The sequence below is a fragment of the Rhamphochromis longiceps genome, linkage group LG13, assembly GCF_057381845.1.
Source record: "Rhamphochromis longiceps isolate RC_006_pf linkage group LG13, R_longiceps_female_GT1.1, whole genome shotgun sequence".
NCBI classification, from domain to species: domain Eukaryota; kingdom Metazoa; phylum Chordata; class Actinopteri; order Cichliformes; family Cichlidae; genus Rhamphochromis; species Rhamphochromis longiceps.
Window position 1 is genome coordinate 2,335,019 of NC_140569.1, and position 16,453 is coordinate 2,351,471.

At 44.4% G+C, this 16,453-nt stretch overlaps 22 non-coding genes across 22 annotated transcripts; 6 read left to right on the forward strand and 16 right to left on the reverse strand.

Annotated features, from left to right (window-relative positions):
• Window positions 1-794: 794 nt before the first annotated feature.
• Window positions 795-868, reverse strand: trnat-ugu (transfer RNA threonine (anticodon UGU)). Its single transcript has one exon. It is a non-coding gene; the product is annotated as a tRNA-Thr (tRNA).
• Window positions 869-978: 110 nt separating this feature from the next.
• On the forward strand, window positions 979-1,052 carry trnat-cgu (transfer RNA threonine (anticodon CGU)). Its single transcript has one exon. It is a non-coding gene; the product is annotated as a tRNA-Thr (tRNA).
• Window positions 1,053-1,417: 365 nt separating this feature from the next.
• trnat-agu (transfer RNA threonine (anticodon AGU)) lies at window positions 1,418-1,491 on the reverse strand. Its single transcript has one exon. It is a non-coding gene; the product is annotated as a tRNA-Thr (tRNA).
• Window positions 1,492-1,745: 254 nt separating this feature from the next.
• trnat-agu (transfer RNA threonine (anticodon AGU)) lies at window positions 1,746-1,819 on the reverse strand. Its single transcript has one exon. It is a non-coding gene; the product is annotated as a tRNA-Thr (tRNA).
• Window positions 1,820-3,807: 1,988 nt separating this feature from the next.
• On the reverse strand, window positions 3,808-3,881 carry trnat-ugu (transfer RNA threonine (anticodon UGU)). Its single transcript has one exon. It is a non-coding gene; the product is annotated as a tRNA-Thr (tRNA).
• Window positions 3,882-3,991: 110 nt separating this feature from the next.
• On the forward strand, window positions 3,992-4,065 carry trnat-cgu (transfer RNA threonine (anticodon CGU)). Its single transcript has one exon. It is a non-coding gene; the product is annotated as a tRNA-Thr (tRNA).
• Window positions 4,066-4,430: 365 nt separating this feature from the next.
• On the reverse strand, window positions 4,431-4,504 carry trnat-agu (transfer RNA threonine (anticodon AGU)). Its single transcript has one exon. It is a non-coding gene; the product is annotated as a tRNA-Thr (tRNA).
• A 254-nt stretch (window positions 4,505-4,758) lies between these two features.
• trnat-agu (transfer RNA threonine (anticodon AGU)) lies at window positions 4,759-4,832 on the reverse strand. The gene has a single exon. It is a non-coding gene; the product is annotated as a tRNA-Thr (tRNA).
• Window positions 4,833-6,820: 1,988 nt separating this feature from the next.
• On the reverse strand, window positions 6,821-6,894 carry trnat-ugu (transfer RNA threonine (anticodon UGU)). The gene has a single exon. It is a non-coding gene; the product is annotated as a tRNA-Thr (tRNA).
• A 110-nt stretch (window positions 6,895-7,004) lies between these two features.
• On the forward strand, window positions 7,005-7,078 carry trnat-cgu (transfer RNA threonine (anticodon CGU)). Its single transcript has one exon. It is a non-coding gene; the product is annotated as a tRNA-Thr (tRNA).
• Window positions 7,079-7,443: 365 nt separating this feature from the next.
• trnat-agu (transfer RNA threonine (anticodon AGU)) lies at window positions 7,444-7,517 on the reverse strand. Its single transcript has one exon. It is a non-coding gene; the product is annotated as a tRNA-Thr (tRNA).
• A 254-nt stretch (window positions 7,518-7,771) lies between these two features.
• Window positions 7,772-7,845, reverse strand: trnat-agu (transfer RNA threonine (anticodon AGU)). The gene has a single exon. It is a non-coding gene; the product is annotated as a tRNA-Thr (tRNA).
• Window positions 7,846-9,833: 1,988 nt separating this feature from the next.
• trnat-ugu (transfer RNA threonine (anticodon UGU)) lies at window positions 9,834-9,907 on the reverse strand. Its single transcript has one exon. It is a non-coding gene; the product is annotated as a tRNA-Thr (tRNA).
• A 110-nt stretch (window positions 9,908-10,017) lies between these two features.
• trnat-cgu (transfer RNA threonine (anticodon CGU)) lies at window positions 10,018-10,091 on the forward strand. Its single transcript has one exon. It is a non-coding gene; the product is annotated as a tRNA-Thr (tRNA).
• A 365-nt stretch (window positions 10,092-10,456) lies between these two features.
• Window positions 10,457-10,530, reverse strand: trnat-agu (transfer RNA threonine (anticodon AGU)). Its single transcript has one exon. It is a non-coding gene; the product is annotated as a tRNA-Thr (tRNA).
• A 253-nt stretch (window positions 10,531-10,783) lies between these two features.
• On the reverse strand, window positions 10,784-10,857 carry trnat-agu (transfer RNA threonine (anticodon AGU)). The gene has a single exon. It is a non-coding gene; the product is annotated as a tRNA-Thr (tRNA).
• A 1,988-nt stretch (window positions 10,858-12,845) lies between these two features.
• On the reverse strand, window positions 12,846-12,919 carry trnat-ugu (transfer RNA threonine (anticodon UGU)). Its single transcript has one exon. It is a non-coding gene; the product is annotated as a tRNA-Thr (tRNA).
• Window positions 12,920-13,029: 110 nt separating this feature from the next.
• trnat-cgu (transfer RNA threonine (anticodon CGU)) lies at window positions 13,030-13,103 on the forward strand. Its single transcript has one exon. It is a non-coding gene; the product is annotated as a tRNA-Thr (tRNA).
• A 365-nt stretch (window positions 13,104-13,468) lies between these two features.
• Window positions 13,469-13,542, reverse strand: trnat-agu (transfer RNA threonine (anticodon AGU)). The gene has a single exon. It is a non-coding gene; the product is annotated as a tRNA-Thr (tRNA).
• Window positions 13,543-13,796: 254 nt separating this feature from the next.
• trnat-agu (transfer RNA threonine (anticodon AGU)) lies at window positions 13,797-13,870 on the reverse strand. The gene has a single exon. It is a non-coding gene; the product is annotated as a tRNA-Thr (tRNA).
• A 1,985-nt stretch (window positions 13,871-15,855) lies between these two features.
• On the reverse strand, window positions 15,856-15,929 carry trnat-ugu (transfer RNA threonine (anticodon UGU)). Its single transcript has one exon. It is a non-coding gene; the product is annotated as a tRNA-Thr (tRNA).
• Window positions 15,930-16,039: 110 nt separating this feature from the next.
• trnat-cgu (transfer RNA threonine (anticodon CGU)) lies at window positions 16,040-16,113 on the forward strand. The gene has a single exon. It is a non-coding gene; the product is annotated as a tRNA-Thr (tRNA).
• Window positions 16,114-16,453: the final 340 nt, after the last annotated feature.

Consider the following 16,453-nt stretch of genomic DNA (forward strand, 5'->3'; position numbering starts at 1 on the left):
CAGACTGGATTTTCTCTTCAGTGGGAGGCAACCAGCACTTAAGTGATTAAGGGGTATTGCAAGCTTGGAATAGTCTTTTATAAACCTCCTGTAATATCCAGTGAACCCAAGGAAAGACTTAAGCTACTTGATGTTAGCTGGTCTTGGCCAGGTAGTGAGGGCAGCTGGATCTGTTTTGAGCCCTTCTGATGATACAACATGGCTGAGATATTGGACAGATGTCCTGAAGAACTGACATTTCTCTGGCGACAGCTTTAAAGTAAATTCTTTCATCCTATGGAGGACCTTCAGCGATCATTCCTCATGGTTCTCAAGTGTAGCTGAGAAAGGAGTGACATCATCAAGAAAAACCGAGACCTGACTCAAATTCCTGCTGCCTATACACTTTTCCATAACATAAGAGGAAAGTAGAACACCTCCTTATGCTGTTTTTAATAGAGAACTCTTCGGCATTTATTTTAACACAACACCTAACAGTCTTACCTTCTCTTATCAGTAACTCGAATGATTTGCAGAATCTTGACAGTACTTTTGGGACGAAAGCTCAATATAACCCTGCCTCACCCAGTTTCTATACTGGTCCATTTATGTCTGTTGTCACAGTTGCGCAGTTTCATGTTTTAGTAGACTTTCAGTTTTGATGTTTTTCATCTGCATGTGGTGCACAGCTGCTGGGGTGTCCTTTGCTAAATCTTTAGTGCCTCCAAACTTCAGATTCAACAGATTACTTCCTTTTATTTTGACATTGAGGAAAAGTTGCCTACACAGAATTTCTTATTTTGAAATAGCTCAACAGGCACTGCTGGGATTTGAACCCAGGATCTCCTGTTTACAAGACAGGTGCTTTGACCGGCTAAGCTACAGTGCCTCCTTCAGGGAAGGGAAAAACCAAGTAACCTCTGCAGACACAGTTTTGAATCGGTTTGTCACATTTTTCCCCACCAGCTGTTGGACAGTAGCCAGAGGAACACAGCTCAAGGCGCTGTGGCTTAGCTGGCCAAAGCGCCTGTCTCGTAAACAGGAGATCCTGGGTTCAAATCCCAGCAGTGCCTTACCTCCCTACCAATGCCATTACATTTCATTAATGAGTGCTGATGGCGGGAAGCATTGGGCGTTATGCTTTCTCTCCTTCGTTTCCAAGAAGAGGACACAATGAAGATTTAGACATGCCCAAGACATCAATATTGGGTGAACAACCCTCAGAAGCTCCACTAGCGGTTTAATGCCTGGGACCCTCCAGCATTTGTTCTAGAACTGAAGAAGCTTCTCGGATTGGGTGCAAAGAAGTTTTTAAAGCTCTCAAGAGTACCGTGAGGTGGATAACTGAGGACATACAAAGACTTTGAAAGATTTCCCAACTCCAAGATTAAGAATGCAATTAACACTGTGAAGAAGATGGTTTCAAATGGTAACAGGAAGGCACTGCTGGGATTTGAACCCAGGATCTCCTGTTTACTAGACAGGCGCTGTGACCAGCTGAGCCACAGCGCCTCCTGCTGACAGGCAAACCGGTAATACCTGGTATTACCTGGTACTGCAGAAGGAGACGAGTTCAACTTTTTTTTTTACTTTTGTGCACTATAAATGTAAGATATGGTCAAATAGTCCAACAAGTAACTTCCTGTTCCTCACTTCGTCAATGACCTCAGCGGAAAAAATCATAAGGTGAAGGAGAAGCTTTTGAGACTGATTCAACAGGGTGAGTCTGAACACTGTGAAGAAGATGGTTTCAAATAGTAACAGGAAGGCACTGCTGGGATTTGAACCCAGGATCTCCTGTTTACTAGACAGGCACTTTGACCAGCTAAGCCACAGCGCCTCCTGCTGTCAGGCAATCCGGTAATACCTGGTATTACCTGGTACTGCAGAAGGAGACGAGTTCACTTTTTTAACTTTTGTGCACTATCAATGTAGGATATGGTCAAATAGTCCAACAAGTAACTTCCTGTTCCTCACTTCTTCAATGACCTCGGTGGAAACATCATAAGGTGAAGGAGAAGCTTTTGAGACTGATTCAACAGGGTGAGTCTGAACAAGTCCTCAAAACAACTCTATTTCCCTTGGCAAGGGTGGATTCCCGCACTTTACTGTCAAAGCTTTGTTTGTTTCGTAAAGCACTCTTTTGAATGTGCTCAATGGCTAACTGGTAGCTTTCTGCAAGACTCTCTCAGCTCTCCAGATCTAATTTCTGTTCACGTAGCCAATCGGAAAGAGACATCTGCAGCAGGGGGCATGGCCCAGCTACATCAGTTTGACAGAAATCTGCTGGTATTGCAGAGGCTCCAATAGCCAAACATTGTACTCGTGCAGACGATGGTACTGCTGCCTCCTCCTCCTCAAGAGTTGAGGAATACTCATGTCTCTTGCATACTGCCTTTACTGCCTCGGTTGGAAAATCTGGCTCTTTGTTGCGGCGCAAGAGCTGTGCAGTAAAGCCTTCAATGGCATTTTCCTCATCATTAGAACTCTGATCAGATATATCACAGGCATGCAGATACGGACGTCTCAACAGCCCATCTGCATCTTGGTTGTCCTTCCCAGCACTATACTCAATGTCAAAATCAAAACTGGAAAGTACGGCCAACCAGCAATGCCCTACTGCGTCCAATTTTGCAGATGTTAAAACGTATGTGAGTGGATTATTGTCTGTCATCACTGTACATTTTACTCCATAGATACAGCGGAAAACGTTCTGGGTGACAGCCCACTTCACAGACAGGAAGTCAAGCTTGTGTGCAGGGTACCTTTGCTCGGACTTGGAGAGACCCCTACTGGCACAGGCAATGACTCTTAACTTGCTCTCCTGTTCTTGATATAGGGCTGCACCGAGAACATGGGCGCTTGCATCGGTGTGCACAATATAATGTTCTTTGGATCTGCAAACCCAAGAACAGGAGCTGTTGTGAGCTTGAGAATCAATGTCTTAAAAGTATCTTCAGCGGTTGGGGTCCATTTTTCGTGAAAAAGGCTTTTTGAGATCCGCACTGGTAGAAACCTTGTGGTTTCTGCCAGACAGACTGGATTTTCTCTTCAGTGGGAGGCAACCAGCACTTAAGTGATTAAGGGGTATTGCAAGCTTGGAATAGTCTTTTATAAACCTCCTGTAATATCCAGTGAACCCAAGGAAAGACTTAAGCTACTTGATGTTAGCTGGTCTTGGCCAGGTAGTGAGGGCAGCTGGATCTGTTTTGAGCCCTTCTGATGATACAACATGGCTGAGATATTGGACAGATGTCCTGAAGAACTGACATTTCTCTGGCGACAGCTTTAAAGTAAATTCTTTCATCCTATGGAGGACCTTCAGCGATCATTCCTCATGGTTCTCAAGTGTAGCTGAGAAAGGAGTGACATCATCAAGAAATACCGAGACCTGACTCAAATTCCTGCTGCCTATACACTTTTCCATAACATAAGAGGAAAGTAGAACACCTCCTTATGCTGTTTTTAATAGAGAACTCTTCGGCATTTATTTTAACACAACACCTAACAGTCTTACCTTCTCTTATCAGTAACTCGAATGATTTGCAGAATCTTGACAGTACTTTTGGGACGAAAGCTCAATATAACCCTGCCTCACCCAGTTTCTATACTGGTCCATTTATGTCTGTTGTCACAGTTGCGCAGTTTCATGTTTTAGTAGACTTTCAGTTTTGATGTTTTTCATCTGCATGTGGTGCACAGCTGCTGGGGTGTCCTTTGCTAAATCTTTAGTGCCTCCAAACTTCAGATTCAACAGATTACTTCCTTTTATTTTGACATTGAGGAAAAGTTGCCTACACAGAATTTCTTATTTTGAAATAGCTCAACAGGCACTGCTGGGATTTGAACCCAGGATCTCCTGTTTACAAGACAGGTGCTTTGACCGGCTAAGCTACAGTGCCTCCTTCAGGGAAGGGAAAAACCAAGTAACCTCTGCAGACACAGTTTTGAATCGGTTTGTCACATTTTTCCCCACCAGCTGTTGGACAGTAGCCAGAGGAACACAGCTCAAGGCGCTGTGGCTTAGCTGGCCAAAGCGCCTGTCTCGTAAACAGGAGATCCTGGGTTCAAATCCCAGCAGTGCCTTACCTCCCTACCAATGCCATTACATTTCATTAATGAGTGCTGATGGCGGGAAGCATTGGGCGTTATGCTTTCTCTCCTTCGTTTCCAAGAAGAGGACACAATGAAGATTTAGACATGCCCAAGACATCAATATTGGGTGAACAACCCTCAGAAGCTCCACTAGCGGTTTAATGCCTGGGACCCTCCAGCATTTGTTCTAGAACTGAAGAAGCTTCTCGGATTGGGTGCAAAGAAGTTTTTAAAGCTCTCAAGAGTACCGTGAGGTGGATAACTGAGGACATACAAAGACTTTGAAAGATTTCCCAACTCCAAGATTAAGAATGCAATTAACACTGTGAAGAAGATGGTTTCAAATGGTAACAGGAAGGCACTGCTGGGATTTGAACCCAGGATCTCCTGTTTACTAGACAGGCGCTTTGATCAGCTGAGCCACAGCGCCTCCTGCTGACAGGCAAACCGGTAATACCTGGTATTACCTGGTACTGCAGAAGGAGACGAGTTCAACTTTTTTTTTTACTTTTGTGCACTATAAATGTAAGATATGGTCAAATAGTCCAACAAGTAACTTCCTGTTCCTCACTTCGTCAATGACCTCAGCGGAAAAAATCATAAGGTGAAGGAGAAGCTTTTGAGACTGATTCAACAGGGTGAGTCTGAACACTGTGAAGAAGATGGTTTCAAATAGTAACAGGAAGGCACTGCTGGGATTTGAACCCAGGATCTCCTGTTTACTAGACAGGCACTTTGACCAGCTAAGCCACAGCGCCTCCTGCTGTCAGGCAATCCGGTAATACCTGGTATTACCTGGTACTGCAGAAGGAGACGAGTTCACTTTTTTAACTTTTGTGCACTATCAATGTAGGATATGGTCAAATAGTCCAACAAGTAACTTCCTGTTCCTCACTTCTTCAATGACCTCGGTGGAAACATCATAAGGTGAAGGAGAAGCTTTTGAGACTGATTCAACAGGGTGAGTCTGAACAAGTCCTCAAAACAACTCTATTTCCCTTGGCAAGGGTGGATTCCCGCACTTTACTGTCAAAGCTTTGTTTGTTTCGTAAAGCACTCTTTTGAATGTGCTCAATGGCTAACTGGTAGCTTTCTGCAAGACTCTCTCAGCTCTCCAGATCTAATTTCTGTTCACGTAGCCAATCGGAAAGAGACATCTGCAGCAGGGGGCATGGCCCAGCTACATCAGTTTGACAGAAATCTGCTGGTATTGCAGAGGCTCCAATAGCCAAACATTGTACTCGTGCAGACGATGGTACTGCTGCCTCCTCCTCCTCAAGAGTTGAGGAATACTCATGTCTCTTGCATACTGCCTTTACTGCCTCGGTTGGAAAATCTGGCTCTTTGTTGCGGCGCAAGAGCTGTGCAGTAAAGCCTTCAATGGCATTTTCCTCATCATTAGAACTCTGATCAGATATATCACAGGCATGCAGATACGGACGTCTCAACAGCCCATCTGCATCTTGGTTGTCCTTCCCAGCACTATACTCAATGTCAAAATCAAAACTGGAAAGTACGGCCAACCAGCAATGCCCTACTGCGTCCAATTTTGCAGATGTTAAAACGTATGTGAGTGGATTATTGTCTGTCATCACTGTACATTTTACTCCATAGATACAGCGGAAAACGTTCTGGGTGACAGCCCACTTCACAGACAGGAAGTCAAGCTTGTGTGCAGGGTACCTTTGCTCGGACTTGGAGAGACCCCTACTGGCACAGGCAATGACTCTTAACTTGCTCTCCTGTTCTTGATATAGGGCTGCACCGAGAACATAGGCGCTTGCATCGGTGTGCACAATATAATGTTCTTTGGATCTGCAAACCCAAGAACAGGAGCTGTTGTGAGCTTGAGAATCAATGTCTTAAAAGTATCTTCAGCGGTTGGGGTCCATTTTTCGTGAAAAAGGCTTTTTGAGATCCGCACTGGTAGAAACCTTGTGGTTTCTGCCAGACAGACTGGATTTTCTCTTCAGTGGGAGGCAACCAGCACTTAAGTGATTAAGGGGTATTGCAAGCTTGGAATAGTCTTTTATAAACCTCCTGTAATATCCAGTGAACCCAAGGAAAGACTTAAGCTACTTGATGTTAGCTGGTCTTGGCCAGGTAGTGAGGGCAGCTGGATCTGTTTTGAGCCCTTCTGATGATACAACATGGCTGAGATATTGGACAGATGTCCTGAAGAACTGACATTTCTCTGGCGACAGCTTTAAAGTAAATTCTTTCATCCTATGGAGGACCTTCAGCGATCATTCCTCATGGTTCTCAAGTGTAGCTGAGAAAGGAGTGACATCATCAAGAAATACCGAGACCTGACTCAAATTCCTGCTGCCTATACACTTTTCCATAACATAAGAGGAAAGTAGAACACCTCCTTATGCTGTTTTTAATAGAGAACTCTTCGGCATTTATTTTAACACAACACCTAACAGTCTTACCTTCTCTTATCAGTAACTCGAATGATTTGCAGAATCTTGACAGTACTTTTGGGACGAAAGCTCAATATAACCCTGCCTCACCCAGTTTCTATACTGGTCCATTTATGTCTGTTGTCACAGTTGCGCAGTTTCATGTTTTAGTAGACTTTCAGTTTTGATGTTTTTCATCTGCATGTGGTGCACAGCTGCTGGGGTGTCCTTTGCTAAATCTTTAGTGCCTCCAAACTTCAGATTCAACAGATTACTTCCTTTTATTTTGACATTGAGGAAAAGTTGCCTACACAGAATTTCTTATTTTGAAATAGCTCAACAGGCACTGCTGGGATTTGAACCCAGGATCTCCTGTTTACAAGACAGGTGCTTTGACCGGCTAAGCTACAGTGCCTCCTTCAGGGAAGGGAAAAACCAAGTAACCTCTGCAGACACAGTTTTGAATCGGTTTGTCACATTTTTCCCCACCAGCTGTTGGACAGTAGCCAGAGGAACACAGCTCAAGGCGCTGTGGCTTAGCTGGCCAAAGCGCCTGTCTCGTAAACAGGAGATCCTGGGTTCAAATCCCAGCAGTGCCTTACCTCCCTACCAATGCCATTACATTTCATTAATGAGTGCTGATGGCGGGAAGCATTGGGCGTTATGCTTTCTCTCCTTCGTTTCCAAGAAGAGGACACAATGAAGATTTAGACATGCCCAAGACATCAATATTGGGTGAACAACCCTCAGAAGCTCCACTAGCGGTTTAATGCCTGGGACCCTCCAGCATTTGTTCTAGAACTGAAGAAGCTTCTCGGATCGGGTGCAAAGAAGTTTTTAAAGCTCTCAAGAGTACCGTGAGGTGGATAACTGAGGACATACAAAGACTTTGAAAGATTTCCCAACTCCAAGATTAAGAATGCAATTAACACTGTGAAGAAGATGGTTTCAAATGGTAACAGGAAGGCACTGCTGGGATTTGAACCCAGGATCTCCTGTTTACTAGACAGGCGCTTTGATCAGCTGAGCCACAGCGCCTCCTGCTGACAGGCAAACCGGTAATACCTGGTATTACCTGGTACTGCAGAAGGAGACGAGTTCAACTTTTTTTTTTACTTTTGTGCACTATAAATGTAAGATATGGTCAAATAGTCCAACAAGTAACTTCCTGTTCCTCACTTCGTCAATGACCTCAGCGGAAAAAATCATAAGGTGAAGGAGAAGCTTTTGAGACTGATTCAACAGGGTGAGTCTGAACACTGTGAAGAAGATGGTTTCAAATAGTAACAGGAAGGCACTGCTGGGATTTGAACCCAGGATCTCCTGTTTACTAGACAGGCACTTTGACCAGCTAAGCCACAGCGCCTCCTGCTGTCAGGCAATCCGGTAATACCTGGTATTACCTGGTACTGCAGAAGGAGACGAGTTCACTTTTTTAACTTTTGTGCACTATCAATGTAGGATATGGTCAAATAGTCCAACAAGTAACTTCCTGTCCCTCACTTCTTCAATGACCTCGGTGGAAACATCATAAGGTGAAGGAGAAGCTTTTGAGACTGATTCAACAGGGTGAGTCTGAACAAGTCCTCAAAACAACTCTATTTCCCTTGGCAAGGGTGGATTCCCGCACTTTACTGTCAAAGCTTTGTTTGTTTCGTAAAGCACTCTTTTGAATGTGCTCAATGGCTAACTGGTAGCTTTCTGCAAGACTCTCTCAGCTCTCCAGATCTAATTTCTGTTCACGTAGCCAATCGGAAAGAGACATCTGCAGCAGGGGGCATGGCCCAGCTACATCAGTTTGACAGAAATCTGCTGGTATTGCAGAGGCTCCAATAGCCAAACATTGTACTCGTGCAGACGATGGTACTGCTGCCTCCTCCTCCTCAAGAGTTGAGGAATACTCATGTCTCTTGCATACTGCCTTTACTGCCTCGGTTGGAAAATCTGGCTCTTTGTTGCGGCGCAAGAGCTGTGCAGTAAAGCCTTCAATGGCATTTTCCTCATCATTAGAACTCTGATCAGATATATCACAGGCATGCAGATACGGACGTCTCAACAGCCCATCTGCATCTTGGTTGTCCTTCCCAGCACTATACTCAATGTCAAAATCAAAACTGGAAAGTACGGCCAACCAGCAATGCCCTACTGCGTCCAATTTTGCAGATGTTAAAACGTATGTGAGTGGATTATTGTCTGTCATCACTGTACATTTTACTCCATAGATACAGCGGAAAACGTTCTGGGTGACAGCCCACTTCACAGACAGGAAGTCAAGCTTGTGTGCAGGGTACCTTTGCTCGGACTTGGAGAGACCCCTACTGGCACAGGCAATGACTCTTAACTTGCTCTCCTGTTCTTGATATAGGGCTGCACCGAGAACATAGGCGCTTGCATCGGTGTGCACAATATAATGTTCTTTGGATCTGCAAACCCAAGAACAGGAGCTGTTGTGAGCTTGAGAATCAATGTCTTAAAAGTATCTTCAGCGGTTGGGGTCCATTTTTCGTGAAAAAGGCTTTTTGAGATCCGCACTGGTAGAAACCTTGTGGTTTCTGCCAGACAGACTGGATTTTCTCTTCAGTGGGAGGCAACCAGCACTTAAGTGATTAAGGGGTATTGCAAGCTTGGAATAGTCTTTTATAAACCTCCTGTAATATCCAGTGAACCCAAGGAAAGACTTAAGCTACTTGATGTTAGCTGGTCTTGGCCAGGTAGTGAGGGCAGCTGGATCTGTTTTGAGCCCTTCTGATGATACAACATGGCTGAGATATTGGACAGATGTCCTGAAGAACTGACATTTCTCTGGCGACAGCTTTAAAGTAAATTCTTTCATCCTATGGAGGACCTTCAGCGATCATTCCTCATGGTTCTCAAGTGTAGCTGAGAAAGGAGTGACATCATCAAGAAATACCGAGACCTGACTCAAATTCCTGCTGCCTATACACTTTTCCATAACATAAGAGGAAAGTAGAACACCTCCTTATGCTGTTTTTAATAGAGAACTCTTCGGCATTTATTTTAACACAACACCTAACAGTCTTACCTTCTCTTATCAGTAACTCGAATGATTTGCAGAATCTTGACAGTACTTTTGGGACGAAAGCTCAATATAACCCTGCCTCACCCAGTTTCTATACTGGTCCATTTATGTCTGTTGTCACAGTTGCGCAGTTTCATGTTTTAGTAGACTTTCAGTTTTGATGTTTTTCATCTGCATGTGGTGCACAGCTGCTGGGGTGTCCTTTGCTAAATCTTTAGTGCCTCCAAACTTCAGATTCAACAGATTACTTCCTTTTATTTTGACATTGAGGAAAAGTTGCCTACACAGAATTTCTTATTTTGAAATAGCTCAACAGGCACTGCTGGGATTTGAACCCAGGATCTCCTGTTTACAAGACAGGTGCTTTGACCGGCTAAGCTACAGTGCCTCCTTCAGGGAAGGGAAAAACCAAGTAACCTCTGCAGACACAGTTTTGAATCGGTTTGTCACATTTTTCCCCACCAGCTGTTGGACAGTAGCCAGAGGAACACAGCTCAAGGCGCTGTGGCTTAGCTGGCCAAAGCGCCTGTCTCGTAAACAGGAGATCCTGGGTTCAAATCCCAGCAGTGCCTTACCTCCCTACCAATGCCATTACATTTCATTAATGAGTGCTGATGGCGGGAAGCATTGGGCGTTATGCTTTCTCTCCTTCGTTTCCAAGAAGAGGACACAATGAAGATTTAGACATGCCCAAGACATCAATATTGGGTGAACAACCCTCAGAAGCTCCACTAGCGGTTTAATGCCTGGGACCCTCCAGCATTTGTTCTAGAACTGAAGAAGCTTCTCAGATCGGGTGCAAAGAAGTTTTTAAAGCTCTCAAGAGTACCGTGAGGTGGATAACTGAGGACATACAAAGACTTTGAAAGATTTCCCAACTCCAAGATTAAGAATGCAATTAACACTGTGAAGAAGATGGTTTCAAATGGTAACAGGAAGGCACTGCTGGGATTTGAACCCAGGATCTCCTGTTTACTAGACAGGCGCTTTGATCAGCTGAGCCACAGCGCCTCCTGCTGACAGGCAAACCGGTAATACCTGGTATTACCTGGTACTGCAGAAGGAGACGAGTTCAACTTTTTTTTTTACTTTTGTGCACTATAAATGTAAGATATGGTGAAATAGTCCAACAAGTAACTTCCTGTTCCTCACTTCGTCAATGACCTCAGTGGAAACATCATAAGGTGAAGGAGAAGCTTTTGAGACTGATTCAACAGGGTGAGTCTGAACACTGTGAAGAAGATGGTTTCAAATAGTAACAGGAAGGCACTGCTGGGATTTGAACCCAGGATCTCCTGTTTACTAGACAGGCACTTTGACCAGCTAAGCCACAGCGCCTCCTGCTGTCAGGCAATCCGGTAATACCTGGTATTACCTGGTACTGCAGAAGGAGACGAGTTCACTTTTTTAACTTTTGTGCACTATCAATGTAGGATATGGTCAAATAGTCCAACAAGTAACTTCCTGTCCCTCACTTCTTCAATGACCTCGGTGGAAACATCATAAGGTGAAGGAGAAGCTTTTGAGACTGATTCAACAGGGTGAGTCTGAACAAGTCCTCAAAACAACTCTATTTCCCTTGGCAAGGGTGGATTCCCGCACTTTACTGTCAAAGCTTTGTTTGTTTCGTAAAGCACTCTTTTGAATGTGCTCAATGGCTAACTGGTAGCTTTCTGCAAGACTCTCTCAGCTCTCCAGATCTAATTTCTGTTCACGTAGCCAATCGGAAAGAGACATCTGCAGCAGGGGGCATGGCCCAGCTACATCAGTTTGACAGAAATCTGCTGGTATTGCAGAGGCTCCAATAGCCAAACATTGTACTCGTGCAGACGATGGTACTGCTGCCTCCTCCTCCTCAAGAGTTGAGGAATACTCATGTCTCTTGCATACTGCCTTTACTGCCTCGGTTGGAAAATCTGGCTCTTTGTTGCGGCGCAAGAGCTGTGCAGTAAAGCCTTCAATGGCATTTTCCTCATCATTAGAACTCTGATCAGATATATCACAGGCATGCAGATACGGACGTCTCAACAGCCCATCTGCATCTTGGTTGTCCTTCCCAGCACTATACTCAATGTCAAAATCAAAACTGGAAAGTACGGCCAACCAGCAATGCCCTACTGCGTCCAACTTTGCAGATGTTAAAACGTATGTGAGTGGATTATTGTCTGTCATCACTGTACATTTTACTCCATAGATACAGCGGAAAACGTTCTGGGTGACAGCCCACTTCACAGACAGGAAGTCAAGCTTGTGTGCAGGGTACCTTTGCTCGGACTTGGAGAGACCCCTACTGGCACAGGCAATGACTCTTAACTTGCTCTCCTGTTCTTGATATAGGGCTGCACCGAGAACATGGGCGCTTGCATCGGTGTGCACAATATAATGTTCTTTGGATCTGCAAACCCAAGAACAGGAGCTGTTGTGAGCTTGAGAATCAATGTCTTAAAAGTATCTTCAGCGGTTGGGGTCCATTTTTCGTGAAAAAGGCTTTTTGAGATCCGCACTGGTAGAAACCTTGTGGTTTCTGCCAGACAGACTGGATTTTCTCTTCAGTGGGAGGCAACCAGCACTTAAGTGATTAAGGGGTATTGCAAGCTTGGAATAGTCTTTTATAAACCTCCTGTAATATCCAGTGAACCCAAGGAAAGACTTAAGCTACTTGATGTTAGCTGGTCTTGGCCAGGTAGTGAGGGCAGCTGGATCTGTTTTGAGCCCTTCTGATGATACAACATGGCTGAGATATTGGACAGATGTCCTGAAGAACTGACATTTCTCTGGCGACAGCTTTAAAGTAAATTCTTTCATCCTATGGAGGACCTTCAGCGATCATTCCTCATGGTTCTCAAGTGTAGCTGAGAAAGGAGTGACATCATCAAGAAAAACCGAGACCTGACTCAAATTCCTGCTGCCTATACACTTTTCCATAACATAAGAGGAAAGTAGAACACCTCCTTATGCTGTTTTTAATAGAGAACTCTTCGGCATTTATTTTAACACAACACCTAACAGTCTTACCTTCTCTTATCAGTAACTCGAATGATTTGCAGAATCTTGACAGTACTTTTGGGACGAAAGCTCAATATAACCCTGCCTCACCCAGTTTCTATACTGGTCCATTTATGTCTGTTGTCACAGTTGCGCAGTTTCATGTTTTAGTAGACTTTCAGTTTTGATGTTTTTCATCTGCATGTGGTGCACAGCTGCTGGGGTGTCCTTTGCTAAATCTTTAGTGCCTCCAAACTTCAGATTCAACAGATTACTTCCTTTTATTTTGACATTGAGGAAAAGTTGCCTACACAGAATTTCTTATTTTGAAATAGCTCAACAGGCACTGCTGGGATTTGAACCCAGGATCTCCTGTTTACAAGACAGGTGCTTTGACCGGCTAAGCTACAGTGCCTCCTTCAGGGAAGGGAAAAACCAAGTAACCTCTGCAGACACAGTTTTGAATCGGTTTGTCACATTTTTCCCCACCAGCTGTTGGACAGTAGCCAGAGGAACACAGCTCAAGGCGCTGTGGCTTAGCTGGCCAAAGCGCCTGTCTCGTAAACAGGAGATCCTGGGTTCAAATCCCAGCAGTGCCTTACCTCCCTACCAATGCCATTACATTTCATTAATGAGTGCTGATGGCGGGAAGCATTGGGCGTTATGCTTTCTCTCCTTCGTTTCCAAGAAGAGGACACAATGAAGATTTAGACATGCCCAAGACATCAATATTGGGTGAACAACCCTCAGAAGCTCCACTAGCGGTTTAATGCCTGGGACCCTCCAGCATTTGTTCTAGAACTGAAGAAGCTTCTCGGATCGGGTGCAAAGAAGTTTTTAAAGCTCTCAAGAGTACCGTGAGGTGGATAACTGAGGACATACAAAGACTTTGAAAGATTTCCCAACTCCAAGATTAAGAATGCAATTAACACTGTGAAGAAGATGGTTTCAAATGGTAACAGGAAGGCACTGCTGGGATTTGAACCCAGGATCTCCTGTTTACTAGACAGGCGCTTTGATCAGCTGAGCCACAGCGCCTCCTGCTGACAGGCAAACCGGTAATACCTGGTATTACCTGGTACTGCAGAAGGAGACGAGTTCAACTTTTTTTTTTACTTTTGTGCACTATAAATGTAAGATATGGTCAAATAGTCCAACAAGTAACTTCCTGTTCCTCACTTCGTCAATGACCTCAGCGGAAAAAATCATAAGGTGAAGGAGAAGCTTTTGAGACTGATTCAACAGGGTGAGTCTGAACACTGTGAAGAAGATGGTTTCAAATAGTAACAGGAAGGCACTGCTGGGATTTGAACCCAGGATCTCCTGTTTACTAGACAGGCACTTTGACCAGCTAAGCCACAGCGCCTCCTGCTGTCAGGCAATCCGGTAATACCTGGTATTACCTGGTACTGCAGAAGGAGACGAGTTCACTTTTTTAACTTTTGTGCACTATCAATGTAGGATATGGTCAAATAGTCCAACAAGTAACTTCCTGTTCCTCACTTCTTCAATGACCTCGGTGGAAACATCATAAGGTGAAGGAGAAGCTTTTGAGACTGATTCAACAGGGTGAGTCTGAACAAGTCCTCAAAACAACTCTATTTCCCTTGGCAAGGGTGGATTCCCGCACTTTACTGTCAAAGCTTTGTTTGTTTCGTAAAGCACTCTTTTGAATGTGCTCAATGGCTAACTGGTAGCTTTCTGCAAGACTCTCTCAGCTCTCCAGATCTAATTTCTGTTCACGTAGCCAATCGGAAAGAGACATCTGCAGCAGGGGGCATGGCCCAGCTACATCAGTTTGACAGAAATCTGCTGGTATTGCAGAGGCTCCAATAGCCAAACATTGTACTCGTGCAGACGATGGTACTGCTGCCTCCTCCTCAAGAGTTGAGGAATACTCATGTCTCTTGCATACTGCCTTTACTGCCTCGGTTGGAAAATCTGGCTCTTTGTTGCGGCGCAAGAGCTGTGCAGTAAAGCCTTCAATGGCATTTTCCTCATCATTAGAACTCTGATCAGATATATCACAGGCATGCAGATACGGACGTCTCAACAGCCCATCTGCATCTTGGTTGTCCTTCCCAGCACTATACTCAATGTCAAAATCAAAACTGGAAAGTACGGCCAACCAGCAATGCCCTACTGCGTCCAATTTTGCAGATGTTAAAATGTATGTGAGTGGATTATTGTCTGTCATCACTGTACATTTTACTCCATAGATACAGCGGAAAACGTTCTGGGTGACAGCCCACTTCACAGACAGGAAGTCAAGCTTGTGTGCAGGGTACCTTTGCTCGGACTTGGAGAGACCCCTACTGGCACAGGCAATGACTCTTAACTTGCTCTCCTGTTCTTGATATAGGGCTGCACCGAGAACATGGGCGCTTGCATCGGTGTGCACAATATAATGTTCTTTGGATCTGCAAACCCAAGAACAGGAGCTGTTGTGAGCTTGAGAATCAATGTCTTAAAAGTATCTTCAGCGGTTGGGGTCCATTTTTCGTGAAAAAGGCTTTTTGAGATCCGCACTGGTAGAAACCTTGTGGTTTCTGCCAGACAGACTGGATTTTCTCTTCAGTGGGAGGCAACCAGCACTTAAGTGATTAAGGGGTATTGCAAGCTTGGAATAGTCTTTTATAAACCTCCTGTAATATCCAGTGAACCCAAGGAAAGACTTAAGCTACTTGATGTTAGCTGGTCTTGGCCAGGTAGTGAGGGCAGCTGGATCTGTTTTGAGCCCTTCTGATGATACAACATGGCTGAGATATTGGACAGATGTCCTGAAGAACTGACATTTCTCTGGCGACAGCTTTAAAGTAAATTCTTTCATCCTATGGAGGACCTTCAGCGATCATTCCTCATGGTTCTCAAGTGTAGCTGAGAAAGGAGTGACATCATCAAGAAATACCGAGACCTGACTCAAATTCCTGCTGCCTATACACTTTTCCATAACATAAGAGGAAAGTAGAACACCTCCTTATGCTGTTTTTAATAGAGAACTCTTCGGCATTTATTTTAACACAACACCTAACAGTCTTACCTTCTCTTATCAGTAACTCGAATGATTTGCAGAATCTTGACAGTACTTTTGGGACGAAAGCTCAATATAACCCTGCCTCACCCAGTTTCTATACTGGTCCATTTATGTCTGTTGTCACAGTTGCGCAGTTTCATGTTTTAGTAGACTTTCAGTTTTGATGTTTTTCATCTGCATGTGGTGCACAGCTGCTGGGGTGTCCTTTGCTAAATCTTTAGTGCCTCCAAACTTCAGATTCAACAGATTACTTCCTTTTATTTTGACATTGAGGAAAAGTTGCCTACACAGAATTTCTTATTTTGAAATAGCTCAACAGGCACTGCTGGGATTTGAACCCAGGATCTCCTGTTTACAAGACAGGTGCTTTGACCGGCTAAGCTACAGTGCCTCCTTCAGGGAAGGGAAAAACCAAGTAACCTCTGCAGACACAGTTTTGAATCGGTTTGTCACATTTTTCCCCACCAGCTGTTGGACAGTAGCCAGAGGAACACAGCTCAAGGCGCTGTGGCTTAGCTGGCCAAAGCGCCTGTCTCGTAAACAGGAGATCCTGGGTTCAAATCCCAGCAGTGCCTTACCTCCCTACCAATGCCATTACATTTCATTAATGAGTGCTGATGGCGGGAAGCATTGGGCGTTATGCTTTCTCTCCTTCGTTTCCAAGAAGAGGACACAATGAAGATTTAGACATGCCCAAGACATCAATATTGGGTGAACAACCCTCAGAAGCTCCACTAGCGGTTTAATGCCTGGGACCCTCCAGCATTTGTTCTAGAACTGAAGAAGCTTCTCGGATCGGGTGCAAAGAAGTTTTTAAAGCTCTCAAGAGTACCGTGAGGTGGATAACTGAGGACATACAAAGACTTTGAAAGATTTCCCAACTCCAAGATTAAGAATGCAATTAACACTGTGAAG